Source organism: Hippichthys cyanospilos, chromosome 11, assembly GCF_059441005.1.
Source record: "Hippichthys cyanospilos isolate Australia breed blue-spotted pipefish chromosome 11, RoL_Hcya_1.0, whole genome shotgun sequence".
Taxonomy (NCBI): Eukaryota; Metazoa; Chordata; class Actinopteri; order Syngnathiformes; family Syngnathidae; genus Hippichthys; species Hippichthys cyanospilos.
In genome coordinates this window covers 19,052,593-19,065,245 of record NC_142379.1, presented here as the reverse complement: position 1 = coordinate 19,065,245, position 12,653 = coordinate 19,052,593, and the positions used below count along the sequence as shown (strand labels likewise).

General features: G+C 37.4%; 1 long non-coding RNA gene across 1 annotated transcript; it reads left to right on the top strand.

Moving 5' to 3' along the window:
* The first annotated feature begins 4,391 nt into the window (after nucleotides 1-4,391).
* Nucleotides 4,392-10,808, top strand: LOC148416262 (uncharacterized). The gene is made up of 3 exons (XR_015867272.1): nucleotides 4,392-4,577; nucleotides 10,295-10,587; nucleotides 10,689-10,808. It is a non-coding gene; the product is annotated as an uncharacterized LOC148416262 (long non-coding RNA).
* Nucleotides 10,809-12,653: the final 1,845 nt, after the last annotated feature.

Here is a 12,653-nt window from a genome sequence, read left to right as displayed (position 1 = left end):
ATTTTTAGCTGACATTAGCGGGTTAGCAACAACTAACAAACAACTACTAACTATAAAGTGCAACCTCTGCACAAACGAACACATAAACAGAATAAACACTCATCGTTTAGTAAACATAGGCAGTAGCGTGCGTTATCAACATAAATGATAATAAACTATGAATATGAGCTTACGCTGTCATTCACTACGTCACCGTAACGAGCCGAATGACGCACAGAGAAAGTAAAACAGGAAATGGAAATGCAACGCGACCGGCAGATTATGAGAAGGCAATTACCACTCATGTCTACTGGATGGCATTATTTTGCATGACATCATATTCAACAAATGTGAGTTGCAGTTCTCTATATAAGTGTCTGCCCTACAACTATAAAAGACGGTTTCGTTAACATTTGCGCACATATGTCTACATTTCATCTGTCACATACGCTACAAGTAAAACAAAGTATTGGTGAGATCCACTTTGGTTTACATACAAAAATGACACAAGAGGATCATGTTTTCAGTAATTATTGTTTTGATTACAAATTATATTTTTGTGTTATTGTATTGTGTGCTTCAATAAGGACCACTACATGTCCTCATTGAGCCTCTCAGCACCCGTGAAGCTCCCACAAAGACCTCACTCAGCCATCGTTAATCCAAGAATGCCCTATTTTATCAGAAAGTAATTTCTTCATATGAAACGTTTTTAAAAAGCAAAATAACAACAACAAACAAATCTTTTAACACTTGATTCTAAACATTACCTTTAATTCTTGGTCAGTGAGATTGTATACAGTTGAGTTATAATTAAATAAGCAAAAAAAAAAAAAAGAGTGTGGTTGACTGACAGACGTAAAAATGTACACTTCTGAGATTTTTAAGTCGCTGTTGTTTTTGGGCATTCATTACATTCGTCGGTCCGTCAGCAAAATGGGCATCCGTCTGTGACAAACTGACAGACAGTCTGTCAGTACTAACAATGTGCCTGCCTCTCATTGATTTAAATGTTTAGTGTTTTGGGATAGCGCACCCAAGAACAAAGAGAATAACCAAACCCAAGCAAGTTATTGTACTGCAGATTCAGCATCATGTGGCTGGGAAGGCATGCATGGAACAGTCCCCCCAATGTAGTTACTATGCTGTCCCTGGAACATGCACCGTCTCCCGTGTCCCTAAAAATAGAAGTGATGCACCTTCATCCCCTAAAAAATTGGAGGAAAAATATTTGCACTTGATTTAGGATTTCTTTAAGAAAAAGCAGAAAAAGTCCACTTGAAATGTTTTGTTTTGTTTTTCTTTTTTTTTTTTGTAGGCCGTAGTGTATGAGGTCTTTAGAAAAGAGAATCAAAATAAAATGAAAATAAGAAAAATATTATTGACATGATGTGTCTTTCATGCCAACGCATGTTACAGCACAAGGTGCCGCCTTAATGTGTACTGTACACTGAGGTTGGTATTACTTCTTTCAGGTTTTTCTACAGGCATGTGGGAATTGGGAGAGCATGCTAAATTCAAAAGGATAATTCGGGAAATTGTAAGGTCAAAAACCGCTGATTTCACTCAATGCCAGTTGAAGTGTCTCTTTTCATTCTTGACATGGTGTAAGGAGAAACAGCTGTTGTTGGGCAACGTGCGCAAAGTCCACTACATGGGCTTGCACAGTTGATAATCTGGCTGTCCAAGTCCCGGTCAAATACTTCAATCTCCAATGCTCAACGTGGCAAAGGAGCAGTCTGTCAAATTTCAAATGCACGAGCACCAATATCAAGATGTAACCATGTTTCTCCTTTAGCATAGCTGTGCTGTCTACAAATATACAGCCCTGAAATTATATTTTAACACAAAGACAAAAATATATTCTTTGATTTCCTTGACTGTGTTAGAATTAGAACAACATGTGGGGAAACTATTCCATTGCATTCTGTAACTGTTATATTTTTTGTGAAAATGAGGCAGTTAAGCCATATTTTGCTTTCAATCAGCTGCTTTAGGAGTCAAACATTTCACCAGCCACATCATATAATTTATGAAACTTATCCGTTGCAAGACAGGAAGATTCTCCAGCATGTGATCAAGACCTCACGACGCATTTGTGGAGCAGCCCCCCCTCACAGCAGGACATTTATCACACCAGGGTTCTGCGGAGGACATGCAACCTCATAAGGGACAATACGCACCCACAACACAACCTGTTTGAACTGCTGCCATCAGGCAGACGCTCCAGGACCCTGAGGGCCACACCATTCTGCCTCATCACTTTACTGCATGCACTCATGTACCTTACAAACCTTGCGCACAGTGCATCTTACTCATATGTACACAGTTTCTTCCACTCGATCTACTCCGCAATATGCTCAGAATGTAAATCTATTCATTTATTAGTGGTTCATTATTAATGCCATTCTTGCTCTATTACTGTTTTTGTTGTTGTTTTTTTGTTTTGTTTTGAAAGATTTTTGTTTTATTGCCTACATTATTATTTGCTCAGTTATGCAATGTATTGTGCTCGGGGGAGAGAACAGAAAAATAATTTTATATTGTGGTATTACTATGCATATGAAAATAAAACTCTTGAATCTTGAATCAATGCAAAGATTGTCGGTTTAATGCTCCACTCAACTGTATGCAAAGTTTTAGGGCTTTTCTGTATTATGTAGTTACATTAGCATTTGCACATACCAAGTACAACGCAGTACATTATTTAAATATTGTAACATCACGCCACTACTCATTTGAAAAGTAACACGAGCTTGCCAATGTTTATCCCTGTAGCTGTAGCTCTGCCGTTTGTTAAGCATAGGTTCATTTTTCATGCATGCACACTTTCCTATGAATTTGTCCTTGGCAATGTATTATTTCACATGATATTATTTTATACATGTGTTTATACATGTATTTTGTACATGTGTGTGGCAGGCATTGGAGTGTAGATTCTACACTATGGGAGTCTATATTCTATAGCTATATTCACTGCTTTCCAACATGCCGTATGTCATGGTTAGTCACCATTGGAGGCACCAGAAACAAAACAAAAACAAGCAGGCTATTGAAAAAAACTTGTTGAATTTTACTACAACTCTCACTTCAAAATCCTCTTTCATGAGGTGTAACGTATATCCAGAAAATAGGAATGATCCAACCACTTAAAACAACATTCATGATTTAATATTTAAAAAAGGTTATGAGATTATTTAAGTTCTCAAAATTTGGGGCACATCGTCCCACGATATCAGATTCACACCGCCACTAAACAGCAACGGAATCCCATCCCAACATTCAGATCAGAACAAGCTGCAGTTGTAATGAATGATTATTTATGTACAACTGTGCAAGTGCAATAATAATTGAGTTGTATTAGAATGATTATTTATGTACAACTGTGCATGTGTAATAATAATTGAGTTGTATTAGTCACAATCAATGGGTTTGACGATCAACTAGTGTGGTCTCTGACTGATCGATTGTTCATGTCTGCTGGACAGGAAGAACGCGGAAACTCACGGCCAGATGCCTCATTCTTGCTTGAGCCACGAAAGAGGAGGCATCATTCTTGCTTGAGCCACGAAAGAGGAGGCGTCTGTGTTCGTGTGTTCATTTGTTTCATTCTTATCCAGGTATGAAACTATCTTTGAAAACATTCATTGACATGAAGAAGCGTGGAGAGAAGAGAAAGAAAAAGTTCGTTTTGAATTACAGCAACGTTTTGAGTGTGTTCGAATCGTTTTTTTGTACTTGGCGCCATGTCGGCCGAAATCGCCCTCGGCGACCATAACGTGTGAACGGACATTTTGTGAACAGAAAGTTGAAGTCAGATTGATGTTTATTATCTAAAATATTGTTCCTTTAAAGATACAGTAGGTTGCCCAGGTTAATACTGTTTAGTTTTGTGTTTGTATTCTGTGTACTGAAGTTTGTTTTGTAACAATTCTTATATCCAGTGGATAAAAGTGATTCTTGCTTGAGCCACGAAAGAGGAGGCATCTGTGTTCGTGTGTTCATTTGTTTCATTCTTATCCAGGCTGTAACACAGTCAGATGTCTATTTTTGAAAGTTATTTGAGTATCTGTAATGTCATAGTTTCATTCATCAGTGGATGAAACCAATTTTGTTTTAAAAGTTGAATGGTCTTTTTTTTCACCAGTAGAAGATAAATTGTAGATTTTTTTTATTCTTAAATAAAGGGACAAGCTATATAAATGTATTTCTATGTTTTGCATAGTTAGAAAGCTCTACACTATTTATACCCTATTATTATTATTATTATTAATATTAATAATCATCATCATCATCATCATAATACTAGTAATATTAGCCAGCGCAAATGTCATTTTTAGTTCATACTGTGGGCCACTGAAATATTCTTTAAATATTTATTATTTTTTTTGTCTTCATGATCAGTAACCTCAAATGATGTTTCCTAAACCTAATGAGACAGCACCATGAGTGGAGCAAAGCCAGTAGGTACAGATGGAACCCCCTGGATGGGTCACACGAAACAACCAGGCTAACAGATGGTGATGAGGAGGAGGTTGCTTGGAATGGAATGGATCTCTAAGGATATAAGGAACCAAATAGAGATTGGCTGGCAGGAGGTAGGAGGCGGGTTACACAACTGCAGATCTGAGAGAAGTAATCAGGGGGACAAATACAAAGAATCGCAGCTGAGGTGTTACAAAGTGAGACATTAAGAGACAGATATATTGATGTTAAAATCATGAATGAATGTGATTTTGACAGGTAGGAAAGGTCATCTGCACTACGATCAACACTAATGTTTAACAATAGATGAGGTCTTGAAATTTGGAGGCAAAACCAAAGTTATCACCCACATCTAATTTGGTATATTGGCGGGCGATCATAACACTTGTAGCCTGAAGCTCAACATGGTCAAGGTTGCAAGGATAGAGAGACAGCTCTTCTCTGCTGAACACCAACCCAATCCTCAAAATGTCCCAGCAGAGGATGTGCGATAGCAAAGGAGCTACAATGATCCAACCAATGAATCAATTATGTGCTCATCCATTCGGGTTTTGACTCAGTGCTCGCAGGAGGCCCGAAAATGAATCGCACTGCATGGTAAGGACAGCAGAAATAACCATGCGGCCTCCTACCCACCAAAACAAAACAAAACAAACAAACAAACAAAAAAACGTAGTACAGTAGGTATCCTGGGCACATCTATCTACTGTATCAAGGAGAATTACTGTACCATAGTATGTCTGTCAGGGACATTATTATATTTGTAAATCTTCCTTTTGATCTCATTTGATTGTACCAATGTACATAATATAGTTGTTTGTGTGAGTAGGCTATACCAGTGGTTCTCAAAGTGGGGTCAGTGACCTGACTGCAGGAGGTCCAAGAAATAATTTGGGCTGTACAGTGATCCCTCACTTTTTGCGGTTAATTGGGACCAGGACACCCCCCCGCGATAAGTGAAAACCGTGATATAGCCACCCCCCCCCCCCCCCCCCCCCCACACACACACACACACACACACACACACACACACACACACACACACACACCCACAGATTTAATAATGTGAAAAGTCTTCATACCATTCATACTATACATATTCCAGACAACAAAGATATTACTAAAGTACATTAATTTAATTAAAGCTTAAATCATTAAACGCTATACAGTAACTGCTGTCATACCCTCCCCATCCAGTTTGCTGTAGTCTCAGCTGTGGCCATATTAGCATATTAGCAGCACCAGAACATCAAATAAAAGTGAACCCTGTAAAAAAGCAAAAAAAAACAAAACATGTTAAAAGTTACAGTTTCCACTTGAAATTCCAATTTATTACAAAAGAAATATAGGTAAGAGATGCATTTCTTTGATTGAGATTGGTGCTGGTCTCTTACAACCAGAAGCGGAATTTGGGGCAGGAGTAGCGCCACACAGAAATCTAATTAAAGTGACGCCTGTAGGACCAATGGGGGCAGGATTTGTAATCTACTCCCGCCCAAATTTCCTGTTATGTAGATGAAGGCAAACAGCTCAATGTCAATCAAAAAACACGCTGGCTCTTTGGACGAGGAACGTGGCTTCACCGTAGGAAATTTCTTACCTAGATTTATTTTGTAATGAATTGGAATTTCAAGTGTAAACTGTGACTTTTATCATGTTTTCTACAGCGTTCACTTTAACCAGACTTCCTTACGTGGGCTAATATGACAGACACAGCTCTCCGTGAGACCCCAGCCACTTCAACTTACATTTACTGTGTAAGGTTTAATCATTTAAGATGTAGGTAAATAAGTGTACTGCAGTAGTTGGATGTCCAAAGAGTGTCTGTGGTAAGTGCGTTTATTACTCCTCGCCTGTCTGGCATGCAAGAAACCTTTATCCCATCGGCAATGTAGCTTTTTATTGAGTTTTTTTTTAATTATAAAAAAAATCTGCGATGCACTGATTTAATACGATAGGTGATCTAATACATAAGTATCGGGGATTGAATCAATTTTTAAAAATGCAATAATTTTTAAATTAGTCAAAATGCGTTTTGTGTCTACAATTGCTTGCTAACAAGGCAATGAAGCCAGCAAAGCTAAAGCGACATTCTATTTTAAAATGGTGTGTTGGACTAAATAATTGGTAATCTACCTGGTTTACTAAAAGGAGGCATGCAATTTGCAATTTTAATTTTCTAAACTTCAGCTTAGCTGAAAAGTAACAAATATACTTGTTGTCAAATCGAATCTGTTGGTGAATAAACAGGGCACTTTTAACAATTTTAAAATTGAATAACGCTAATAAATTCATCCACATTCATTCATCCACAGCACCAGGTGATGCAGTGTCGCTCTCATTCTCAAAGTCTGCAGTGTGATAAACACTCTTTTTTAACCTACTGTCAACATGTTTTTTGTTTAAATGACATTGATTGGGATTTTAAAAAAATCTGCACATTTTATCCTTTTGTTTCATGTTCAAGTGTTTCAGAAATTGGCTCTTATTTTTTATTTATAACTTATTTTTTCAGCGTCAAATGTCTAAAATGGATCTGGTTTAATTCAGGATTGACAACTTTTGTTTTATTTCAGGCATTGATGCACTTTGTTTTTTTTACAGATTATCTGTAAAAAACCTGTAAAATATAAAGTTACTGTTTGTTGAAAGTTGATTTATATTGCATTTTTTCTTTTGTTAATATTAAAAAGGATACACTTTTAGATATACTCGTAGAATCGTTATAGATGATCATATTTATAGTCACCGTGGCGCATGGTGGACTGTTCTGAAATGTTTTCTTTTCCTAGAGGGGAAACGAAATTGAGAAGCACTGATTTAATTCAACGCATTTTCTCTGCTTACTCAACTGTTTATTGATAGAGGCATCTACTTATACAAACCCATTTGAAGGATAATAAAAAATATTTTATATTCCATCCAACGATCTTCAAACACTTGTCCTCATCAGGGCCAGGAGGTAGCTGTAGCCTATTCTGGGCCAGTCAGTTTCAAGGCAACTACGGCAAATCACCATTCACACTCGATACATTTCACACCTTATGGGAAGTATGATAATTCTCTTTTTATACGATGCCAAATTAGTTAGGAACATGCAATTGTTATTTGTCTAGTCATGCCGGTGTAATGTCTGCTGCTCTGAGTTTCTGTTACCCAGCACAACTCAAAAAAAAATTGACAAATGTTGCTGGTCTTTCATTCACATTTATTAACGCAAGGACCCCCAACTGTTATTGTCAGCCTGAATTTTTTTTCCAAGTCAAGCCAAACAATAGTCATCAGTATGTCGTATTATTTTACCCATGCTTCCGTCATCACTTTGACACCACTAGAGGTGGGCATTTCACATCGTTTTGCTGGTTCGTGTTTGTTGACCAAGCATGCGTCCATCAGTGACAGACCGACAATCTGTCAGTCCATGACACCAGAGTAAGGCTTGAAAGAAAGCACATGCACATGCTGGCATCCACGCCGCTGCTCTTTCATCCTCCATAACTTCGAAGACATTGTTTCTCACGCCATGCAGATTCATAAAGCTGTATCCACACATAACCACAATACATCTGTAATATAGGCAGAACTAAGTCCCAGATAGTCCCAAAATAGGTTTTACTGAGCTTAATTTACGAGATAATGCCTTTGTATCTTAAGCACTGATTTGCATGTACTGCCAATAATCAATCAGAGTGGTCAACAATGACACTACTTTGCATACATAGGTCGCTGGCTAAATCATTCGAATCACACCCAAAAAGAAAAATTAAACAAAATGACTTCATAATTAACAACTCTATACATAACATTTTTACTTTAGGTTTCAAAATAAATGTTAAGCAAGATTGTGTTCACGTATTGTGTTCATTTCTTTATTTCAAACCTCCGATGCATGTTGTTCACTTGCTAGATGTGATGGCAATGATTTTTAGATATTTTGTTAATGCGAATTAAATTGGTCTCCTAAGGTAAAAGTTAGTCCTTACACATTTACTGTCGTATCAGAAATGGACACTATGCACTGATAATGTTGTATTATGTCAGTGCTTCTCAATTATATTTTGCCAAGGCGCCCCCTAGCAAAGAGAAAACTTTTTGCCACCCCCAAAAAAAAAAAACCTTAACGTGCTGACTATAAAAAAGATTGCTATCTATAAAGATTGTATAAGTAGACATAAACCTCCTTCCTTTTTAACATGAACAAAAGAAAACAGCAATATTAATCAACTTTCAACAACAGTTAATTATTTTGTACAGCGTTTATACGAATTACAGCTTAGTCTAAAAAAGAAAAAAAAAAGACAATTCTTATTTTATTGCAATTACACTTTCCATAACAAAAGCGAAGCCACTCCAGCATCACCCCCCACTACACCCCCGTGATGATGCGGACATGTGTTATATTACGGTAGGTGTTGCACTGTTGTGGAAAGTAATATATATATATATATATATATATATATATATATATATATATATATATATATATATATATATATATACCGGTGCGGCTTATAGTCCAGAAAATACAGTACAGTGGGCCCCCGTGTTACGAACTTAATCCGTTCAGCGACAACGCTCGTAACTCGAATCGCTCGTATGACGGGTAATCCAAACCTATGTTAATTAGTGAATGCGTGCAACACATGAAAAACCTTAGGTAAAAACATCACGACTTTATACACATATTAAAAATTAGGAACGTAATCTACTGTACAGTTAAATTAAATAACATAAATATACAAAGGAAAAATGACATTTACCTTTGGGGCGACGTGACTTGAGCTGGTGGTGGTTGGAGATGGAGGGAGCAGAGACGAACCCGCAGAATTCATTTATTTTTTTCTTAAACGAGAACTTTTCTTAAACAAGAACATATCACCGGCGATTTCCTTCTCTTTAATCCATAATAGAAGAAGCCTCTCCATTTTGTTGTTGACTGAGGTCTGTCCCCTGGCAAGGAAAATCTTGCCCTTAGAAGATTGCCGAGCGGTTACGGCCATACTCACTAGCAAGGTTAACTATGTGTGCGCCTCCTTCGTATTTTTCTATTATCTCCTGCTTCGTTTCTATTGTCGTCATCCTCTTACTTCTTCCTTTACCGCCACTTGCAATTTTAGAAGCCATGTCTAACAGATAAAGTTTGCAAAGTCTTCACAACACACCGACCAGCTGTGACATCAAGCTAGATTAAGGCGTTCGGCCAATAGCAAATCGGCATTTCTGTGATTGACGTGACGCCGGCCAATAGCATATCCGCATCTCCGTGACTGAGACCGTGACTGTGACCTTAATCAACCAATAGCATATCGGCATCTCCATAACTGAGACCGTGACTGAGACCGTGACTGTGACTTTATAAGACCAATAGCATATCGATGTTACCGTGACATGCGAGAATAGTTATTTTTGTTGACGCAGCAAAGCGAAAAAAATAGTGCAGACACACTGAGCGGCATGTTGGATTCTTCGTAAGACGAAAGGTTTGTACGTAAGAGGGGGACAAAAAACGCCGCGGTCCACGTTCATAAGATGAAAAATACGTATATCAGGGAGTTCGTAAACCGGGGGCCCACTGTATTTCGACTGCTTGGTTGTGTTGATACACTGTATTAGAAAACTCCTTATATGGTTAGATTTAAATGCTGGTAAGCCTAAATTTGTTCTTCTTTTCAGATTCCTTATCATTCATTGTTCCTCAGAAAAGTGTATTTCCATCAATGATGTCTCAGTCCCGACTAACTGTCTACCTCTGATGAATAAAATTCCGGACGGAAACCAGCTTTCCTTCAATGGTTAGTTTGTCTTTTTTTTTAATTTTTTTTTTTTTTAGGTTTCTTATCATTCATCGCTCATCGCCAAAGTGACCGTACAGCCTGCCCACCTCTGAAAAAAAAAAAAATACTGCTGAACCTTTCTCCACATAATAAGAACGGCCAAAGGAAGAGGTACGCTGCAGTATAATATTGAGGAACAAAGCAATACTAATTTCTGCTCTACTTTCCACCATCTGCTGTTTTCATTAAAACTTCAGGAAGGGACAGAGACCATTCTCCTTCAAGGGATTAAACATGCTGTCATTTTCTTTATTTTACAACAAATAATTGCTGGCTGACTTTGTTTTTGGTTAGTTCACCACCTGATTTAATGTTTGTCCCTTCTTTTTTACGCTGATATTATGAGTTTGTCAAACACTTAGATAATTTGCTCTTTGTGTGTAATTACAGTGCATGATGGAAAAAATAAATAGCAGATGCCACAATGCAAGAACCTTTTTTGTGGATTACGGTAATTATTGACCTATTTATCTGTGGAGCAATTCTAGGAGTAGATTCCTCTGTTCAAGGAAATATTCTCTGAGTTAATGAATTGTACTCCTGTCAGTACATATTACAGAGGAATGCAAGAATTGAGGTATGAATGTGAGTCTGCATATGGGTTTATTTAAAGCCGTTGATTGTTATTTGCATGAACTGTTATATGAGGAAAAAACAAATGTAATCCCACTCTATCATTGACTGCAGTCAAAGGGAGCTAAATGTGTAAGGACTGAGGGAAACAAGTGTTTCGGACAGCAGTATCATTATCAAGTGTAAGTAGTGTGTGTGAATGAGAGACTTTGCCAACACAAAATTAATGTATGCATTTGTTTTTATGAACATTCCATTAAAGAGCAAATATATGAGCGCAGTAATATGCAATTGGAACTCACATTGCACATGATAGATGGAATTAAAGTAATTGCCTCTGTCCATTTAAATCAATTATAGAACACAACAGCGCGGAGGCGTGACAGATTGCAATGCCAATCTTCACATTATTCTTTCCCACCCATCTCTTTCCAACTTGTGTGTGTGTGTGTGTGTGTGTGTGTGTGCGTGTGTTTGCGTGCGTGTGTTAGTGTGTCCTTAATTCTTAATACATGGTGGGACCAAGTCCAGGGTTTTACTGCCATTGAAAATGTGGGGACCATTTAGGTGGACCCCACAAGCTCAGACCTTTTTTTGAGGGTCAAGACTTGCTTGTAGAAAATAGGTTTGAAGTGTATTTTTGTTGAGGGTTAGGGTAAGGGTCAGGCAATCTATTGGGATAGTTAGGGTTAGGGTTGAGGGGTAGGAAATGCATTATGTTAATTGGATGTCCCCACTGCTTCATGTCTGTGTGTGTTTTGTTTGTGAGTTTGTGAGTGCATGAACATGGGTGCATGTGAGTGTACTCTCATATCCCACATCTTCCTGTAAACCATGACCTTTTCCTTGGAAAGATCATTCATTCCACTTCACTGCTGACATTCCCTCCACAGATGTAATTTGGGTTATTACTGACACATTTCTGTTTACATTGGTATGTGTGTGTGTTCTTGCTGGGGAAAAAAACATTGCCTTCTTTTGTCCTATTCAGTGACTCTCACATTTGGTATGTCCATAGTTTAGGACCCCTTGCTCGCATAATGGCACCTTACGTATGGAGTCATGTACAGCCCAAGATGATGGCCCTTGCTTGTCTACTAGCATGAAATATGATTTCGTCAAAAAAACAAACCAAAAAAAAACAAACAAACTTTCAGATAATATGGGAAATAATCTTTTGAATCATTTTTCAAAATGGTCTTTTGAACATATGATTAACTTAGTCATTTTTACTCATAACGTAAGTCTGTATTAGACTATATTCAGCAAACGTGACACATGAAAAGGACACAGATGACGTCTGGTCATTTCTGGTCACGGTAGCCGGCAGCTACACTGCCTGAACAGGCCGGTCTGCCACATAAGGTAGGCAGAAATATTTCTCCCAGAAAAAAACAGAAAGTCGAAGTAAAATGTTGGTCAATAGTGGTGGTATAAGCCTGTGTCTTTGTATGAAGCTTATATATATATATATATATATATATATATATATATATATATATATATATGATGGGGCCACTCATGAAGGCATAAACTGAGACTAATTTTGATAATATATATATAATTTTGATATATATATATATATATTTTTTTTTTTCCATTATTCTAAGTCTAACGTTGTATCTGTCATGTATCCAGATGTATAAAGAGACATTTAGTTTTTTTCTCCCCTTAATTCTGTACTCAGCTCTTCCTTCATTATAGGAAATACTTGCATGTTTTTTTTTTTTTTTTGTGCATTTGCAGTAAATGAGACAGGTGAATGGAGCAGATAACCATGGC